The following is a 21,977-nucleotide window of genomic DNA, read 5'->3' as shown; positions in this document are numbered from 1 at the left end:
GATTTCCTGTGCGTGGATGTTACCTTCATGATCCACCCTTGCATCCCAGAGGAAATCACACTTGATCCTAGCATGAATCATTAATATGTTGGTGATATCAAATTCACATGAGTTAGTGATATTTGCTCTGCTACAGTAGAATTGTAAGAATTGAGTAATGTATGAAGAAGCTTAGTTTACATCTCAGAGATGTCAATAGTGTACACACAAGGTCATAAAAAGGATCGTCTGAAGTCTTGCACTGTGATAAGGTGAAAGGCACCATGTGGACAGGAAAGAGCTATGACTGCCTTCAGTCATAAGCTCCCTGTTTCTGGGGACAAACTTAAGCAGTAATTACACCTCTGACTCAAGAGTTGGGATGATCTGTGCACAAGGACAGAGTCCTCCTAAATTAATAATCAGTTTTGGCACAGAGTGGAAAAATTACAGACAGTGAAACTGGTACTAGGACTGCAACCATGGCTGTGAAAATGATTGATGATCATGGTCACAGTTTGGGGGTGCAGGCAAGATGAAAACCATTCCAATGCTGTGAGTGAGGTTAATGGTAATTCCAGTATATTCTCCAACGACCACAATGCTGATAGGTACTGGTGAGGTTCATGTGGTCAGGATTCTACTGGAAATTGGACTTGATGTCAGCAGGACTCTATGATGGGAAGAACTTGTCCCTACTTTGCCCATGTCTTGAGATTTTGTATGAGGCTGATCTGAAAGGTGGTGGGCATGAGGAAACACATCACTCAGGCAGCATTTGTGGTATTTACTGGATAATTTTAGCCACATTTACACTACGAAGTAGAGAAAGGAGCACAGTGAAAAGATTCAGAAAATTTACACTTTGATGAGAAAGGGGCATATATAAATATCAGTTCAAGGAACCCACCATTGCTAAAATTATCAGAGACATTTTTAAGAAGCCATCTAACCAGGCACCAGTGGCTCATACCTGTAATCCTAGCTACTCAGGAGGCAGAGATCAAAGGATTACAATTCAAATTCAGTCAGAAGAAAATACCTTGTAGACCATATCTCAAAAATATTCAATACAAAAGAGACTGGCAGACTGACACAGGTGTCAAACAACTGCCTAGAATTCCTGAAAATGAATTCAAACTGCAGTCTATCACAAAACAAACAAAACAAAGAAGCTACCTATTTTGTGCTTGGCAAGAGAAAGAGTTCCTAGAGGATATTACAGAAATTACGAGGACCACAGTAATCCCATTAAGCACATGAAAATAGTGAACTTCCGACCTTCCACTAGGCCACATCTCGTAAAGTTTCCACTTCCCAATAGCACCACAGGCTAGCAGGAAAGATTTTAATATTGGAGTTTTAGGGTTCACCCAAAGCCAAAACAGAGTATCATTACAAGAACAAAATCAGTACAATTACTTTGATGTACACGGATGAAAATAACATCAAAAATATAACAGGTCCTTGGTCGGAATGTGTTACATCCTGCAATTGAGGTGTTTCAAGGTGGAGATAGCTCTGTTTGCCACAAATTGGCCTTTTCAACTGAGTTGAAGAACACCGTACCTTTAAAAAGAATACCATCATGTTAGAAGTTGCAGCATCTACCAATTTCTTCTCAGTGAAAATTGTTAGTATTTGAGAGGAAAACTTCCTGCAAATCATATTTCTCAAGGTGGAGAAGTGGTTATTTTGTTCTAAAGAGGAATATCAGCTGAATTGATCAAACACATGTATGCTCATAAAGAAAACCATCTGTGTTAGAAGCAGGACCACCTAGCACATTATATCTCTGTGAGAATTGAGTTAGTTTTTGAAAGGAACACTTCTAGCAACTCAGGTGTTTCAGGTGAAGATAGGCCGTGTTTGCTCCAAATAGGCATATTCAGCTTGGTTGAACACACACAAGTATATTTGGCAGAGTACCATCTCTGTCATAAGCATCGTCATCTACCACATTGTTTCCCTGTGAGAATTGAGTTCATTTTTGAAAGGAATTAAAGAAACTCATATATCTCTCAAAAGGAAACCCTCTGTGCTAGAAGCAGGTGCAAAATGTGCGTTGTTTCCCTGTGAGAATTGACTTAGTTGTTAACGAATACTGCAGCAACTTAGGTGTTTTAAGGTGGAGAAAGGATCTGTTTTCACCAAAATAGGCATATAGAGCTGAGTTGAAGAAACACATTTACCTCTCCAAAGAAAAGATTCTTGTTAGAAGCTGCTGCATCCAGCACCTTGTTTCCCTGTCACAACTCAGTTAATTTTTGACAGGAATACGTCCTGCAAACCATAGGTATCAAGGTTGAGAAAGGGTAATTTTTTCCCAAAGATTCCTATTCAACACAGTTGAAGAAACACATGTATCTCTATAATGTAAACCATCTATATTAGAAGCAGGGGCATGGAGCATATTGTTTCCTGGTGAGAATTGAGTTAGTTCTTGAAAGGAATACTTTCTGCTACTTAGGTGTATCAGGGTAGAAATAGGCTCTGTTTGCTCAAAATTGGACTATTCAGCTGAATTCACAAAACAGCAGTATCTTCTGAAACAGAACCATGTCTGTGAGAAGGAGGAGAACCGAGCACATTTTTTCCTCGTGCAAACTGAGTTCATTTTGAAGGGAATAGTTCTTGCAATCATAGTTTTCAAGATGGAGAACGTCTCATGTTGCTTCAAGTAGACTCATTCATCTAAGTTGAAGAAACACCTGTGTCTCTCTAAAGAAACCATGTGTTTTAGAAGCAGGATTATGTAGCATACAGTTTCCCTGTGTGAATCTACATATGTTTTTAAAGGAATATTTCCTAAAACTTAGGTGTTTAAGGTGGAGATGGGGTTTGTTTGATCCATATAGGCCTATTCAACTGAGTTGAAGAAACACATTTATCTCTACAAAGATAACCATCCATGATAGAAGCTGCAGCACCTATCACAGTGTTTCGCTGTGAGAATCGATTTAGGTTTTGTAAGGAATATTTCCTGCAATGCAGGTTTTTCAATGTGGAGATGAGGTTGTGTTTGTTCCAAATAGCCTATTCAGCTAAGGTGAAAAAACACATGTATCTCCATAAAAAAACCATCTATGTAAGAAGGAGGATTATTTAGCCCATTACTTCCTGAATGAATTGAGTGAGTTTTGGAAAAGAATACTTCCTGCAATGAAGGTGTTTCAAGGTGGAGATAGAGTCTGTTTGCTCAAAATAGGCCTTTTCAGCTGAGTTGAAGAAACACTTGTACCTTTCCAAAGAATACCATCATGTTAGAATCTGCAGCATCTAGCAATTGCTTCTCTATGAAAATTGTTTGTATTTGTAAGGATAACTTCCTTAAAATCATAATTGTCAAGGTAGAGAAGTGATCATTTTGTTCCAAAGAGGAATATTCAGCTGAATTGACCAAACACCTGTGTTTATATAGAAAATTATCTATGTTTGAAGCAGGAGCACCTAGCACACTGTTTCCCTGTGAAAATTGAGTTAGTTTTTGAAAGGAATACTTTTAGCAATGCAGGTGTTTCAAGGTGGCGATAGGCTCCGTTTGCTCCAAATATTCCTATTCAACAAATTTGCAGAGACACATGTATCTTCTAATAGAGAGCCATCGCTTTTAGAATCATCAGCATCTAGCACATTGTTTCCCTGTTAGAACTGAGTTAGTTTTTGAAAGGAATACTTCCTGCAAATCATACTTGCCAAGGTCGAGAAAAGCTCATTTTGTTCCAAATACACATGTTCAGCTAAATTGAAGAAACTCATGTATCTCTCAAAAGAAAACCATCTTTGTTAGAAACAAGTGCATCTTGCGCATTGTTTCCCTGTGAGAATTGATTTAGTTTGTATAAGAATACTTCAGCAACTTATGTTTTTCAAAGTGGAGATAAGATTTTTTTCCTCCTGGTAGGCATATTCAGCTCAGTAGAAAGACACATGTACCGCTCATAAGAAAGCCATCTATGTTAGAAGCCGCAGCATCTAGCCCATTTTTCCCTGTCAGAACTGCATTCATTTCTGTATGTAATACTTCCTGAAAATCAGAATTTACTTAAGGGATAAAGTGTCATTTTGTTCCAAAGAGGCCTATTCATTTGAGTTGAAGAAACACATCTATCTCTATAAAGATAACCATCTATGTTAGAACCTGCACCATCTAGCACATTGTTTCACTGGGAGAATAGATTTCAGTTTTGAAGGGAATACTTCGTGGAACTTAAGTATTTTAAGGTGTTGAGTAGGTCTATTTGATCCAAATAGCCTATTCAGCTAAGGTGAAAAAACATATGTATCTCCATTAAAAACCATCTCTGTAAGAAGCAGGAGCATCTAGCACATTGTTTCCTGAATGGATTGAGTTACTTTTTGAAAAGAATACATCCTGCAATTGAGGTGTTTCAAGGTGGAGATAGCTCTGTTTGCTCTAAATTGACCTTTTCAGCTGAGTTGAAGAACACCGTACCTTTCCAAAGAATACCATCATGTTAGAAGTTGCAGCATCTACCAATTCCTTCTCTGTGAAAATTGTTAGTATTTGAGAGAAAAACTTCCTGCAAATCATATTTCTCAAGGTGGAGAAGTGGTTATTTTGTTCTAAAGAGGAATATCAGCTCAATTGAACAAACACATGTATGTTCATAAAGGAAACCATCTGTGTTACAAGCAGGACCACCTAGCACATTATATCTTTGTGAGAATTGAGTTAGTTTTTGAAAGGAACACTTCTAGCAACTCAGGTGTTTCAGGTGAAGATAGGCCGTGTTTGCTCCAAATAGGCATATTCAACTTGGTTGAACACACACAAGTATATTGGGCAGAGTACCATCTCTGTCATAAGCATCGTCATCTACCACATTGTTTCCCTGTGAGAATTGAGTTCATTTTTGAAAGGAATTAAGGAAACTCATATATCTCTCAAAAGGAAACCGTCTGTGCTAGAAGCAGGTGCAACATGTGCGTTGTTTCCCTGTGAGAATTGAGTTAGTTGTTAACGAATACTGCAGCAACTTAGGTGTTTTAAGGTGGAGAAAGGATCTGTTTTCACCAAAATAGGCATATAGAGCTGAGTTGAAGAAACACATTTACCTCTCCAAAGAAAAGATTCTTGTTAGAAGCTGCTGCATCCAGCACCTTGTTTCCCTGTCACAACTCAGTTAATTTTTGACAGGAATACGTCCTGCAAACCATAGGTATCAAGGTTGAGAAAGGGTAATTTTTTCCCAAAGATTCCTATTCAACACAGTTGAAGAAACACATGTATCTCTATAATGTAAACCATCTATATTAGAAGCAGGGGCATGGAGCATATTGTTTCCTGGTGAGAATTGAGTTAGTTCTTGAAAGGAATACTTTCTGCTACTTAGGTGTATCAGGGTAGAAATAGGCTCTGTTTGCTCAAAATTGGACTATTCAGCTGAATTCACAAAACAGCAGTATCTTCTGAAACAGAACCATGTCTGTGAGAAGGAGGAGAACCGAGCACATTTTTTCCTCGTGCAAACTGAGTTCATTTTGAAGGGAATAGTTCTTGCAATCATAGTTTTCAAGATGGAGAACGTCTCATGTTGCTTCAAGTAGACTCATTCATCTAAGTTGAAGAAACACCTGTGTCTCTCTAAAGAAACCATGTGTTTTAGAAGCAGGATTATGTAGCATACAGTTTCCCTGTGTGAATCTACATATGTTTTTAAAGGAATATTTCCTAAAACTTAGGTGTTTAAGGTGGAGATGGGGTTTGTTTGATCCATATAGGCCTATTCAACTGAGTTGAAGAAACACATTTATCTCTACAAAGATAACCATCCATGATAGAAGCTGCAGCACCTATCACAGTGTTTCGCTGTGAGAATCGATTTAGGTTTTGTAAGGAATATTTCCTGCAATGCAGGTTTTTCAATGTGGAGATGAGGTTGTGTTTGTTCCAAATAGCCTATTCAGCTAAGGTGAAAAAACACATGTATCTCCATAAAAAAACCATCTATGTAAGAAGGAGGATTATTTAGCCCATTACTTCCTGAATGAATTGAGTGAGTTTTGGAAAAGAATACTTCCTGCAATGAAGGTGTTTCAAGGTGGAGATAGAGTCTGTTTGCTCAAAATAGGCCTTTTCAGCTGAGTTGAAGAAACACTTGTACCTTTCCAAAGAATACCATCATGTTAGAATCTGCAGCATCTAGCAATTGCTTCTCTATGAAAATTGTTTGTATTTGTAAGGATAACTTCCTTAAAATCATAATTGTCAAGGTAGAGAAGTGATCATTTTGTTCCAAAGAGGAATATTCAGCTGAATTGACCAAACACCTGTGTTTATATAGAAAATTATCTATGTTTGAAGCAGGAGCACCTAGCACACTGTTTCCCTGTGAAAATTGAGTTAGTTTTTGAAAGGAATACTTTTAGCAATGCAGGTGTTTCAAGGTGGCGATAGGCTCCGTTTGCTCCAAATATTCCTATTCAACAAATTTGCAGAGACACATGTATCTTCTAATAGAGAGCCATCGCTTTTAGAATCATCAGCATCTAGCACATTGTTTCCCTGTTAGAACTGAGTTAGTTTTTGAAAGGAATACTTCCTGCAAATCATACTTGCCAAGGTCGAGAAAAGCTCATTTTGTTCCAAATACACATGTTCAGCTAAATTGAAGAAACTCATGTATCTCTCAAAAGAAAACCATCTTTGTTAGAAACAAGTGCATCTTGCGCATTGTTTCCCTGTGAGAATTGATTTAGTTTGTATAAGAATACTTCAGCAACTTATGTTTTTCAAAGTGGAGATAAGATTTTTTTCCTCCTGGTAGGCATATTCAGCTCAGTAGAAAGACACATGTACCGCTCATAAGAAAGCCATCTATGTTAGAAGCCGCAGCATCTAGCCCATTTTTCCCTGTCAGAACTGCATTCATTTCTGTATGTAATACTTCCTGAAAATCAGAATTTACTTAAGGGATAAAGTGTCATTTTGTTCCAAAGAGGCCTATTCATTTGAGTTGAAGAAACACATCTATCTCTATAAAGATAACCATCTATGTTAGAACCTGCACCATCTAGCACATTGTTTCACTGGGAGAATAGATTTCAGTTTTGAAGGGAATACTTCGTGGAACTTAAGTATTTTAAGGTGTTGAGTAGGTCTATTTGATCCAAATAGCCTATTCAGCTAAGGTGAAAAAACATATGTATCTCCATTAAAAACCATCTCTGTAAGAAGCAGGAGCATCTAGCACATTGTTTCCTGAATGGATTGAGTTACTTTTTGAAAAGAATACATCCTGCAATTGAGGTGTTTCAAGGTGGAGATAGCTCTGTTTGCTCTAAATTGACCTTTTCAGCTGAGTTGAAGAACACCGTACCTTTCCAAAGAATACCATCATGTTAGAAGTTGCAGCATCTACCAATTCCTTCTCTGTGAAAATTGTTAGTATTTGAGAGAAAAACTTCCTGCAAATCATATTTCTCAAGGTGGAGAAGTGGTTATTTTGTTCTAAAGAGGAATATCAGCTCAATTGACCAAACACATGTATGTTCATAAAGGAAACCATCTGTGTTACAAGCAGGACCACCTAGCACATTATATCTCTGTGAGAATTGAGTTAGTTTTTGAAAGGAACACTTCTAGCAACTCAGGTGTTTCAGGTGAAGATAGGCCGTGTTTGCTCCAAATAGGCATATTCAGCTTGGTTGAACACACACAAGTATATTTGGCAGAGTACCATCTCTGTCATAAGCATCGTCATCTACCACATTGTTTCCCTGTGAGAAGTGAGTTCATTTTTGAAAGGAATTAAAGAAACTCATATATCTTTCGAAAGGAAACCATCTGTGCTAGAAGCTGGTGCAACATGTGCGTTGATTCCCTGTGAGAATTGAGTTAGTTGTTAACGAATACTGCAGCAACTTAGGTGTTTTAAGGTGGTGAAAGGATCTGTTTTCACCAAAATAGGCATATAGAGCTGAGTTGAAGAAACACATGTAACACTCCAAAGAAAAGATTCTTGTTAGAAGCTGCTGCATCCAGCACCTTGTTTCCCTGTCACAACTCAGTTAATTTTTGACAGGAATACGTCCTGCAAACCATAGGTATCAAGGTTGAGAAAGGGTAATTTTTTCCCAAAGATTCCTATTCAACAGAGTTGAAGAAACACATGTATCTCTATAATGTAAACCATCTATATTAGAAGCAGGGGCATGTAGCAGATTGTTTCCTGGTGAGAATTGAGTTAGTTCTTGAAAGGAATACTTTCTGCCACTTAGGTGTATCAGGGTGGAAATAGGCTCTGTTTGCTCCAAATTGGACTATTCAGCTGAATTTACAAAACAGCAGTATCTTCTGAAACAGAACCATGTTTGTGAGAAGCAGGAGAACCGAGCACATTTTTTCCTCGTGCAAACTGAGTTCATTCTGAAGGGAATAGTTCTTGCAATCATAGTTTTCAAGATGGAGAACGTCTCATGTTGCTTCAAGTAGACTCATTCATCTAAGTTGAAGAAACACCTGTGTCTCTCTAAAGAAACCATGTGTTTTCGAAGCAGGATTATCTAGCATACAGTTTCCCTGTGTGAATCGACATATGTTTTTAAAGGAATATTTCCTAAAACTTAGGTGTTTAAGGTGGAGATGGGGTTCGTTTGATCCATATAGGCCTATTCAACTGAGTTGAAGAAACACATTTATCTCTACAAAGATAACCATCCATGATAAAAGCTGCAGCACCTATCACAGTGTTTCGCTATGAGAATCGAAGTAGGTTTTGTAAGGAATATTTCCTGCAATGCAGGTTTTTCAATGTGCAGGTGGGCGTCTGTTTGTTCCAAATAGCCTATTCAGCTAAGGTGAAAAAACACATGTATCTCCATAAAAAAACCATCTATGTAAGAAGGAGGAGTATGTAGCCCATTACTTCCTGAATGAATTGAGTGAGTTTTGGAAAAGAATACTTCCTGCAATGAAGGTGTTTCAAGGTGGAGATAGAGTCTGTTTGCTCAAAATAGGCCTTTTCAGCTGAGTTGAAGAAACACTTGTACCTTTCCAAAGAATACCATCATGTTAGAATCTGCAGCATCTAGCCATTGCTTCTCTATGAAAATTGTTTGTATTTGTAAGGATAACTTCCTGAAAATCATAATTGTCAAGGTGCAGATGTGATCATTTTGTTCCAAAGAGGAATATTCAGCTGAATTCACCAAGCACATGTGTTTATATAGAAAATTATCTATGTTAGAAGCAGGAGCACCTAGTACACTGTTTCCCTGTGAAAATTGAGTTATGTTTTGAAAGGAATACTTTTAGCAACATAGGTGTTTCAAGGTGGAGATAGAGTCTATTTGCTCAAAATAGGCCTTTTCAGCTGAGTTGAAGAAACACTTGTACCTTTCCAAAGAATACCATCATGTTAGAATCTGCAGCATCTAGCCATTGCTTCTCTATGAAAATTGTTTGTATTTGTAAGGATAACTTCCTGAAAATCATAATTGTCAAGGTGCAGAAGTGATCATTTTGTTCCAAAGAGGAATATTCAGCTGAATTCACCAAGCACATGTGTTTATATAGAAAATTATCTATGTTAGAAGCAGGAGCACCTAGTACACTGTTTCCCTGTGAAAACTGAGTTATGTTTTGAAAGGAATACTTTTAGCAACATAGGTGTTTCAAGGTGGTGATAGGCTCCGTTTGCTCCAAATATTCCTATTCAGCAAATTTGCAGAGACACATGCATCTTCTGATAGAGAGCCATCGCTTTTAGAATCATCTGCATCTAGCACATTGTTTCCCTGTTAGAACTGAGTTAGTTTTTGAAAGGAATACTTCCTGCAAATCATAGTTGCCAAGGTCGAGAAAAGCTCATTTCTTTGCAAATACACATGTTCAGCTAAATTGAAGAAACTCATGTATCTCTCAAAAGAAAACCATCTTTGTTAGAAACAAGTGCATCTTGCGCATTGTTTCCCTGTGAGAATTGATTTAGTTTGTATGAGAATACTTCTGCAACTTATGTCTTTCAAAGTGGAGATAAGATTTTTTTCCTCCTGGTAGGCATATTCAGCTCAGTAGAAAGACACATGTACCGCTCATAAGAAAGCCATCTATGTTAGAAGCCGCAGCATCTAGCCCATTTTTCCCTGTCAGAACTGCATTCATTTCTGTATGTAATACTTCCTGAAAATCAGAATTTACTTAGGGGATAAAGTGTCATTTTGTTCCAAAGAGGCCTATTCATTTGAGTTGGAGAAACACATCTATCTCTATAAAGATAACCATCTATGGTAGAACCTGCACCATCTAGCACATTGTTTCACTGTGAGAATAGATTTAAGTATTGAAGGGAATACTTCGTGCAACTTAGGTATTTTAAGGTGTTGATTAGGTCTGTTTGATTCAAATAGCCTATTCAGCTAAGGTGAAAAAACACATGTATCTCCATTAAAAACCATCTCTGTAAGAAGCAGGAGCATCTAGCACATTGTTTCCTGAATGGATTGAGTTACTTTTTGAAAAGAATACATCCTGCAATTGAGGTGTTTCAAGGTGGAGATAGCTCTGTTTGCTCCAAATTGATCTTTTCAGCTGAGTCGAAGAACACCGTACCTTTCCAAAGAATACCATCATGTTAGAAGTTGCAGCATCTACCAATTTCTTCTCTGTGAAAATTGTTAGTATTTGAGAGAAAAACTTCCTGCAAATCATATTTCTCAAGGTGGAGAAGTGGTTATTTTGTTCTAAAGAGGAATATCAGCTCAATTGACCAAACACATGTATGTTCATAAAGAAAACCATCTGTGTTAGAAGCAGGACCACCTAGCACATTATATCTCTGTGAGAATTGAGTTAGTTTTTGAAAGGAACACTTCTAGCAACTCAGGTGTTTCAGGTGAAGATAGGCCGTGTTTGCTCCAAATAGGCATATTCAGCTTGGTTGAACACACACAAGTCTATTTGGCAGAGTACCATCTCTGTCATAAGCATCGTCATCTACCACATTGTTTCCCTGTGAGAATTGAGTTCATTTTTGAAAGGAATTAAAGAAACTCATATATCTTTCGAAAGGAAACCATCTGTGCTAGAAGCAGGTGCAACATGTGCGTTGTTTCCCTGTGAGAATTGAGTTAGTTGTTAACGAATACTGCAGTAACTTAGGTGTTTTAAGGTAGTGAAAGGATCTGTTTTCACCAAAATAGGCATATAGAGCTGAGTTGAAGAAACACATGTAACACTCCAAAGAAAAGATTCTTGTTAGAAGCTGCTACATCCAGCACCTTGTTTCCCTGTCACAACTCAGTTAATTTTTGACAGGAATACGTCCTGCAAACCATAGGTATCAAGGTTGAGAAAGGGTAAATTTTTCCCAAAGATTCCTATTCAACAGAGTTGAAGAAACACATGTATCTCTATAATGTAAACCATCTATATTAGAAGCAGGGGCATGTAGCAGATTGTTTCCTGGTGAGAATTGAGTTAGTTCTTGAAAGGAATACTTTCTGCCACTTAGGTGTATTAGGGTGGGAATAGGCTCTGTTTGCTCCAAATTGGACTATTCAGCTGAATTTACAAAACAGCAGTATCTTCTGAAACAGAACCATGTCTGTGAGAAGCAGGAGAACCGAGCACATTTTTTCCTCGTGCAAACTGAGTTCATTCTGAAGGGAATAGTTCTTGCAATCATAGTTTTCAAGATGGAGAACGTCTCATGTTGCTTCAAGTAGACTCATTCATCTAAGTTGAAGAAACACCTGTGTCTCTCTAAAGAAACCATGTGCTTTCGAAGCAGGATTATCTAGCATACAGTTTCCCTGTGTGAATCGACATATGTTTTTAAAGGAATATTTCCTAAAACTTAGGTGTTTAAGGTGGAGATGGGGTTTGTTTGATCCATATAGGCCTATTCAACTGAGTTGAAGAAACACATTTATCTCTACAAAGATAACCATCCATGATAAAAGCTGCAGCACCTATCACAGTGTTTCGCTATGAGAATCGATGTAGGTTTTGTAAGGAATATTTCCTGCAATGCAGGTTTTTCAATGTGGAGGTGGGCGTCTGTTTGTTCCAAATAGCCTATTCAGCTAAGGTGAAAAAACACATGTATCTCCATAAAAAAACCATCTATGTAAGAAGGAGGAGTATGTAGCCCATTACTTCCTGAATGAATTGAGTGAGTTTTGGAAAAGAATACTTCCTGCAATGAAGGTGTTTCAAGGTGGAGATAGAGTCTGTTTGCTCAAAATAGGCCTTTTCAGCTGAGTTGAAGAAACACTTGTACCTTTCCAAAGAATACCATCATGTTAGAATCTGCAGCATCTAGCCATTGCTTCTCTATGAAAATTGTTTGTATTTGTAAGGATAACTTCCTGAAAATCATAATTGTCAACGTGCAGAAGTGATCATTTTGTTCCAAAGAGCAATATTCAGCTGAATTCACCAAGCACATGTGTTTATATAGAAAACTATCTATGTTTGAAGGAGGAGCACCTAGCACACTGTTTCCCTGTGAAAATTGAGTTAGGTTTTGAAAGAAATACTTTTAGCAACGCAGGTGTTTCAAGGTGGTGATGGGCTCTGTTTGCTCCAAGTATTCCTATTGAGCAAATTTGCAGAGACACATGTATCTTCTGATAGAGAGCCATCGCTTTTAGAATCATCAGCATCTAGCACATTGTTTCCCTGTTAGAACTGAGTTAGTTTTTGAAAGGAATACTTCCTGCAAATCATACTTGCCAAGGTCGAGAAAAGCTCATTTTGTTCCAAATACACATGTTCAGCTAAATTGAAGAAACTCATGTATCTCTCAAAAGAAAACCATCTTTGTTAGAAACAAGTGCATCTTGCGCATTGTTTCCCTGTGAGAATTGATTTAGTTTGTATGAGAATACTTCTGCAACTTATGTCTTCCAAAGTGGAGATAAGATTTTTTTCCTCCTGGTAGGCATATTCAGCTCAGTAGAAAGACACATGTACCTCTCATAAGAAAGCCATCTATGTTAGAAGCCGCAGCATCTAGCCCATTTTTCCCTGTCAGAACTGTGTTCATTTCTGTATGTAATACTTCCTGAAAATCAGAATTTTCTTAGGGGATAAAGTGTCATTTTGTTCCAAAGAGGCCTATTCATTTGAGTTGGAGAAACACATCTATCTCTATAAAGATAACCATCTATGGTAGAACCTGCACCATCTAGGACATTGTTTCACTGTGAGAATAGATTTAAGTATTAAAGGGAATACTTCGTGCAACTTAGGTATTTTAAGGTGTTGATTAGGTCTGTTTGATCCAAATAGCCTATTCAGCTAAGGTGAAAAAACATATGTATCTCCATTAAAACCCATCTCTGTAAGAAGCAGGAGCATCTAGCACATTGTTTCCTGAATGGATTGAGTTACTTTTTGAAAAGAATACATCCTGCAATTGAGGTGTTTCAAGGTGGAGATAGCTCTGTTTGCCGCAAATTGGCCTTTTCAGCTGAGTCGAAGAACAACGTACCTTTCCAAAGAATACCATCATGTTAGAAGTTGCAGCATCTACCAATTTCTTCTCTGTGAAAATTGTTAGTATTTGAGAGGAAAACTTCCTGCAAATCATATTTTTCAAGGTGGAGAAGTGGTTATTTTGTTCTAAAGAGGAATATCAGCTCAATTGACCAAACACATGTATGTTCATAAAGAAAACCATCTGTGTTAGAAGCAGGACCACCTAGCACATTATATCTCTGTGAGAATTGAGTTAGTTTTTGAAAGGAACACTTCTAGCAACTCAGGTGTTTCAGGTGAAGATAGGCCGTGTTTGCTCCAAATAGGCATATTCAGCTTGGTTGAACACACACAAGTATATTGGGCAGAGTACCATCTCTGTCATAAGCATCGTCATCTACCACATTGTTTCCCTGTGAGAATTGAGTTCATTTTTGAAAGGAATTAAGGAAACTCATATATCTCTCAAAAGGAAACCGTCTGTGCTAGAAGCAGGTGCAACATGTGCGTTGTTTCCCTGTGAGAATTGAGTTAGTTGTTAACGAATACTGCAGCAACTTAGGTGTTTTAAGGTGGAGAAAGGATCTGTTTTCACCAAAATAGGCATATAGAGCTGAGTTGAAGAAACACATGTAACTCTCCAAAGAAAAGATTCTTGTTAGAAGCTGCTGCATCCAGCACCTTGATTCCCTGTCACAACTCAGTTAATTTTTGACAGGAAAACGTCCTGCAAACCATAGGTATCAAGGTTGAGAAAGGGTAATTTTTTCCCAAAGATTCCTATTCAACAGAGTTGAAGAAACACATGTATCTCTATAATGTAAACCATCTATATTAGAAGCAGGGGCATGTAGCAGATTGTTTCCTGGTGAGAATTGAGTTAGTTCTTGAAAGGAATACTTTCTGCCACTTAGGTGTATCAGGGTGGAAATAGGCTCTGTTTGCTCCAAATTGGACTATTCAGCTAAATTTACAAAACAGCAGTATCTTCTGAAACAGAACCATGTCTGTGAGAAGCAGGAGAACCGAGCACATTTTTTTCCTCGTGCAAACTGAGTTCATTCTGAAGGGAATAGTTCTTGCAATCATAGTTTTCAAGATGGAGAACGTCTCATGTTGCTTCAAGTAGACTCATTCATCTAAGTTGAAGAAACACCTGTGTCTCTCTAAAGAAACCATGTGTTTTCGAAGCAGGATTATCTAGCATACAGTTTCCCTGTGTGAATCGACATATGTTTTTAAAGGAATATTTCCTAAAACTTAGGTGTTTAAGGTTGAGATGGGTTTTGTTTGATCCATATAGGCCTATTCAACTGAGTTGAAGAAACACATTTATCTCTACAAAGATAACCATCCATGATAAAAGCTGCAGCACCTATCACAGTGTTTCGCTATGAGAATCGATTTAGGTTTTGTAAGGAATATTTCCTGCAATGCAGGTTTTTCAATGTGGAGGTGGGCGTCTGATTGTTCCAAATAGCCTATTCAGCTAAGGTGAAAAAACACATGTATCTCCATAAAAATACCATCTATGTAAGAAGTAGGAGTATGTAGCCCATTACTTCCTGAATGAATTGAGTGAGTTTTGGAAAAGAATACTTCCTGCAATGAAGGTGTTTCAAGGTGGAGATAGAGTCTGTTTGCTCAAAATAGGCCTTTTCAGCTGAGTTGAAGAAACACTTGTACCTTTCCAAAGAATACCATCATGTTAGAATCTGCAGCATCTAGCAATTGCTTCTCTATGAAAATTGTTTGTATTTGTAAGGATAACTTCCTGAAAATCATAATTGTCAAGGTGCAGAAGTGATCATTTTGTTCCAAAGAGCAATATTCAGCTGAATTCACCAAGCACATGTGTTTATATAGAAAACTATCTATGTTTGAAGGAGGAGCACCTAGCACACTGTTTCCCTGTGAAAATTGAGTTAGATTTTGAAAGGAAAACTTTTAGCAACGCAGGTGTTTCAAGGTGGCGATAGCCTCCGTTTGCTCCAAATATTCCTATTCAGCAAATTTGCAGAGTCACATGTATCTTCTGATAGAGAGCCATCGCTTTTAGAATCATCAGCATCTAGCACATTGTTTCCCTGTTAGAACTGAGTTAGTTTTTGAAAGGAATACTTCCTGCAAATCATAGTTGCCAAGGTCGAGAAAAGCTCATTTTGTTCCAAATACACATGTTCAGCTAAATTGAAGAAACTCATGTATCTCTCAAAAGAAAACAATCTTTGTTAGAAACAAGTGCATCTTGCGCATTGTTTCCCTGTGAGAATTGATTTAGTTTGTATGAGAATACTTCTGCAACTTATGTCTTTCAAAGTGGAGATAAGATTTTTTTCCTCCTGGTAGGCATATTCAGCTCAGTAGAAAGACACATGTACCTCTCATAAGAAAGCCATCTATGTTAGAAGCCGCAGCATCTAGCCCATTTTTCCCTGTCAGAACTGCATTCATTTCTGTATGTAATTCTTCATGAAAATCAGAATTTACTTTGGGGATAAAGTGTCATTTTGTTCCAAAGAGGCCTATTCATTTGAGTTGGAGAAACACATCTATCTCTATAAAGATAACCATCTAGGGTAGAACCTGCACCATCTAGCACATTGTTTCACTGTGAGAATAGATTTAAGTATTGAAGGGAATACTACGTGCAACTTAGGTATTTTCAGGTGTTGATTAGGTATGTTTGATGCAAATAGCCTATTCAGCTAAGGTGAAAAGACATATGTATCTCCATTAAAAACCATCTCTGTAATAGCAGGAGCATCTAGCACATTGTTTCCTGAATGGATTGAGTTGCTTTTTGAAAAGAATACATCCTGCAATTGAGGTGTTTCAAGGTGGAGATAGCTCTGTTTGCTCCAACTTGACCTTTTCAGCTGAGTTGAAGAACACCGTACCTTTCCAAAGAATACCATCATGTTAGAAGTTGCAGCATCCACCAATTTCTTCTCTGTGAAAATTGTTAGTATTTGAGAGGAAAACTTCCTGCAAATCATATTTCTCAAGGTGGAGAAGTGGTTATTTTGTTCTAAAGAGGAATATCAGCTCAATTGACCAAACACATGTATGTTCATAAAGGAAACCATCTGTGTTAGAAGCAGGACCACCTAGCACATTATATCTCTGTGAGAATTGAGTTTTTGAAAGTAACACTTCTAGCAACTCAGGTGTTTCAGGTGAAGATAGGCCGTGTTTGCTCCAAATAGGCATATTCAGCTTGGTTGAACACACACAAGTATATTTGGCAGAGTACCATCTCTGTCATAAGCATCGTCATCTACCACATTGTTTCCCTGGGAGAAGTGAGTTCATTTTTGAAAGGAATTAAAGAAACTCATATATCTCTCAAAAGGAAACCGTCTGTGCTAGAAGCAGGTGCAACATGTGCGTTGTTTCCCTGTGAGAATTGAGTTAGTTGTTAACGAATACTGCAGCAACTTAGGTGTTTTAAGGTGGAGAAAGGATCTGTTTTCACCAAAATAGGCATATAGAGCTGAGTTGAAGAAACACATGTAACTCTCCAAAGAAAAGATTCTTGTTAGAAGCTGCTGCATCCAGCACCTTGTTTCCCTGTCACAACAGAGTTAATTTTTGACAGGAAAACGTCCTGCAAACCATAGGTATCAAGGTTGAGAAAGGGTAATTTTTTCCCAAAGATTCCTATTCAACAGAGTTGAAGAAACACATGTATCTCTATAATGTAAACCATCTATATTAGAAGCAGGGGCATGTAGCAGATTGTTTCCTGGTGAGAATTGAGTTAGTTCTTGAAAGGAATACGTTCTGCGACTTAGGTGTATCAGGGTGGAAATAGGCTCTGTTTGCTCCAAATTGGACTATTCAGCTGAATTTACAAACAGCAGTATCTTCTGAAACAGGACCATGTCTGTGAGAAGCAGGAGAACCGAGCACATTTTTTCCTCGTGCAAACTGAGTTCATTCTGAAGGGAATAGTTCTTGCAATCATAGTTTTCAAGATGGAGAACGTCTCATGTTGCTTCAAGTAGACTCATTCATCTAAGTTGAAGAAACACCTGTGTCTCTCTAAAGAAACCATGTGTTTTCGAAGCAGGATTATCTAGCATACAGTTTCCCTGTGTGAATCGACATATGTTTTTAAAGGAATATTTCCTAAAACTTAGGTGTTTAAGGTGGAGATGGGGTTCGTTTGATCCATATAGGCCTATTCAACTGAGTTGAAGAAACACATTTATCTCTACAAAGATAACCATCCATGATAAAAGCTGCAGCACCTATCACAGTGTTTCGCTATGAGAATCGATGTAGGTTTTGTAAGGAATATTTCCTGCAATGCAGGTTTTTCAATGTGGAGGTGGGCGTCTGTTTGTTCCAAATAGCCTATTCAGCTAAGGTGAAAAAACACATGTATCTCCTTAAAAAAACCATCTATGTAAGAAGGAGGAGTATGTAGCCCATTACTTCCTGAATGAATTGAGTGAGTTTTGGAAAAGAATACTTCCTGCAATGAAGGTGTTTCAAGGTGGAGATAGAGTCTGTTTGCTCAAAATAGGCCTTTTCAGCTGAGTTGAAGAAACACTTGTACCTTTCCAAAGAATACCATCATGTTAGAATCTGCAGCATCTAGCAATTGCTTCTCTATGAAAATTGTTTGTATTTGTAAGGATAACTTCCTGAAAATCATAATTGTCAAGGTGCAGAAGTGATCATTTTGTTCCAAAGAGCAATATTCAGCTGAATTCACCAAGCACATGTGTTTATATAGAAAACTATCTATGTTTGAAGGAGGAGCACCTAGCACACTGTTTCCCTGTGAAAATTGAGTTAGGTTTTGAAAGAAATACTTTTAGCAACGCAGGTGTTTCAAGGTGGTGATGGGCTCTGTTTGCTCCAAGTATTCCTATTGAGCAAATTTGCAGAGACACATGTATCTTCTGATAGAGAGCCATCGCTTTTAGAATCATCAGCATCTAGCACATTGTTTCCCTGTTAGAACTGAGTTAGTTTTTGAAAGGAATACTTCCTGCAAATCATACTTGCCAAGGTCGAGAAAAGCTCATTTTGTTCCAAATACACATGTTCAGCTAAATTGAAGAAACTCATGTATCTCTCAAAAGAAAACCATCTTTGTTAGAAACAAGTGCATCTTGCGCATTGTTTCCCTGTGAGAATTGATTTAGTTTGTATGAGAATACTTCTGCAACTTATGTCTTTCAAAGTGGAGATAAGATTTTTTTCCTCCTGGTAGGCATATTCAGCTCAGTAGAAAGACACATGTACCGCTCATAAGAAAACCATCTATGTTAGAAGCCGCAGCATCTAGCCCATTTTTTCTCTGTCCGAACTGCATTCATTTCTGTATGTAATACTTCCTGAAAATCAGAATTTACTTTGGGGATAAAGTGTCATTTTGTTCCAAAGAGGCCTATTCATTTGAGTTGGAGAAACACATCTATCTCTATAAAGATAACCATCTATGTTAGAACCTGCACCATCTAGCACATTGTTTCACTGTGAGAATAGATTTAAGTATTGAAGGGAATACTTCGTGCAACTTAGGTATTTTAAGGTGTTGATTAGGTCTGTTTGATCCAAATAGCCTATTCAGCTAAGGTGGAAAAACATATGTATCTCCATTAAAAACCATCTCTGTAATAGCAGGAGCATCTAGCACATTGTTTCCTGAATGGATTGAGTTACTTTTTGAAAGAATACATCCTGCAATTGAGGTGTTTCAAGGTGGAGATAGCTCTGTTTGCTCCAAATTGACCTTTTCAGCTAAGTCGAAGAACACCGTACCTTTCCAAAGAATACCATCATGTTAGAAGTTGCAGCATCTACCAATTTCTTCTCTGTGAAAATTGTTAGTATTTGAGAGGAAAACATCCTGCAAATCATATTTCTCAAGGTGGAGAAGTGGTTATTTTGTTCTAAAGAGGAATATCAGGTCAATTGACCAAACACATGTATGTTCATAAAGGAAACCATCTGTGTTAGAAGCAGGACCACCTAGCACATTATATCTCTGTGAGAATTGAGTTTTTGAAAGTAACACTTCTAGCAACTCAGGTGTTTCAGGTGAAGATAGGCCGTGTTTGCTCCAAATAGGCATATTCAGCTTGGTTGAACACACACAAGTATATTGGGCAGAGTACCATCTCTGTCATAGGCATCGTCATCTACCACATTGTTTCCCTGTGAGAAGTGAGTTCATTTTTGAAAGGAATTAAAGAAACTCATATATCTCTGAAAAGGAAACCATCTGTGCTAGAAGCAGGTGCAACATGTGCGTTGATTCCCTGTGAGAATTGAGTTAGTTGTTAACGAATACTGCAGCAACTTAGGTGTTTTAAGGTGGAGAAAGGATCTGTTTTCACCAAAATAGGCATATAGAGGTGAGTTGAAGAAACACATGTAACTCTCCAAAGAAAAGATTCTTGTTAGAAGCTGCTGCATCCAGCACCTTGTTTCCCTGTCACAACAGAGTTAATTTTTGACAGGAATACGTCCTGCAAACCATAGGTATCAAGGTTGAGAAAGGGTAATTTTTTCCCAAAGATTCCTATTCAACAGAGTTGAAGAAACACATGTATCTCTATAATGTAAACCATCTATATTAGAAGCAGGGGCATGTAGCAGATTGTTTCCTGGTGAGAATTGAGTTAGTTCTTGAAAGGAATACTTTCTGCCACTTAGGTGTATCAGGGTGGAAATAGGCTCTGTTTGCTCCAAATTGGACTATTCAGCTGAATTTACAAAACAGCAGTATCTTCTGAAACAGGACCATGTCTGTGAGAAGCAGGAGAACCGAGCACATTTTTTCCTCGTGCAAATTGAGTTCATTCTGAAGGGAATAGTTCTTGCAATCATAGTTTTCAAGATGGAGAACGTCTCATGTTGCTTCAAGTAGACTCATTCATCTAAATTGAACAAACACCTGTGTCTCTCTAAAGAAACCATGTGTTTTAGAAGCAGGATTATCTAGCATACAGTTTCCCTGTGTGAATCGACATATGTTTTTAAAGGAATATTTCCTAAAACTTAGGTGTTTAAGGTGGAGATGGGGTTTGTTTGATCCATATAGGCCTATTCAACTGAGTTGAAGAAACACATTTATCTCTACAAAGATAACCATCCATGATAAAAGCTGCAGCACCTATCACATTGTTTTGCTGTGAGAATCGATTTAGGCTTTGTAAGGAATATTTCCTGCAATGCAGGTTTTTCAAAGTGGAGATGGGCGTCTGTTTGTTCCAAATAGCCTATTCAGCTAAGGTGAAAAAACACATGTATCTCCATAAAAAAACCATTTATGTAAGAAGGAGGAGTATTTAGCCCATTACTTCCTGAATGAATTGAGTGAGTTTTGGAAAAGAATACTTCCTGCAATGAAGGTGTTTCAAGGTGGAGATAGAGTCTGTTTGCTCAAAATAGGCCTTTTCAGCTGAGTTGAAGAAACACTTGTACCTTTCCAAAGAATACCATCATGTTAGAATCTGCAGCATCTAGCAATTGCTTCTCAACGAAAATTGTTTGTATTTGAAAGGATAACTTCCTGAAAATCATAATTGTCAAGGTGCAGAAGTGATCATTTTGTTCCAAAGAGGAATATTCAGCTGAATTCACCAAGCACATATGTTTATATAGAAAATTATCTATGTTTGAAGCAGGAGCACCTAGTACACTGTTTCCCTGTGAAAATTGAGTTAGGTTTTGAAAGAAATACTTTTAGCAACGCAGGTGTTTCAAGGTGGTGATAGGCTCCGTTTGCTCCAAATATTCCTATTCAGCAAATTTGCAGAGACACATGCATCTTCTGATAGAGAGCCATCGCTTTTAGAATCATCAGCATCTAGCACATTGTTTCCCTGTTAGAACTGAGTTAGTTTTTGAAAGGAATACTTCCTGCAAATCATAGTTGCCAAGGTCGAGAAAAGCTCATTTTGTTCCAAATACACATGTTCAGCTAAATTGAAGAAACTCATGTATCTCTCAAAAGAAAACCATCTTTGTTAGAAACAAGTGCATCTTGCGCATTGTTTCCCTGTGAGAATTGATTTAGTTTGTATGAGAATACTTCTGCAACTTATGTCTTTCAAAGTGGAGATAAGATTTTTTTCCTCCTGGTAGGCATATTCAGCTCAGTAGAAAGACACATGTACCGCTCATAAGAAAACCATCTATGTTAGAAGCCGCAGCATCTAGCCCATTTTTTCTCTGTCCGACCTGCATTCATTTCTGTATGTAATACTTCCTGAAAATCAGAATTTACTTTGGGGATAAAGTGTCATTTTGTTCCAAAGAGGCCTATTCATTTGAGTTGGAGAAACACATCTATCTCTATAAAGATAACCATCTAGGATAGAACCTGCACCATCTAGCACATTGTTTCACTGTGAGAATAGATTTAAGTATTGAAGGGAATACTTCGTGCAACTTAGGTATTTTAAGGTGTTGATTAGGTATGTTTGATCCAAATAGCCTATTCAGCTAAGGTGAAAAAACATATGTATCTCCATTAAAAACCATCTCTGTAATAGCAGGAGCATCTAGCACATTGTTTCCT

The sequence above is a fragment of the Castor canadensis genome, chromosome 5 (genome assembly GCF_047511655.1).
Source record: "Castor canadensis chromosome 5, mCasCan1.hap1v2, whole genome shotgun sequence".
In the NCBI taxonomy this organism is placed as follows: Eukaryota; Metazoa; Chordata; class Mammalia; order Rodentia; family Castoridae; genus Castor; species Castor canadensis.
Note: the sequence above shows the minus strand (reverse complement) of the source record.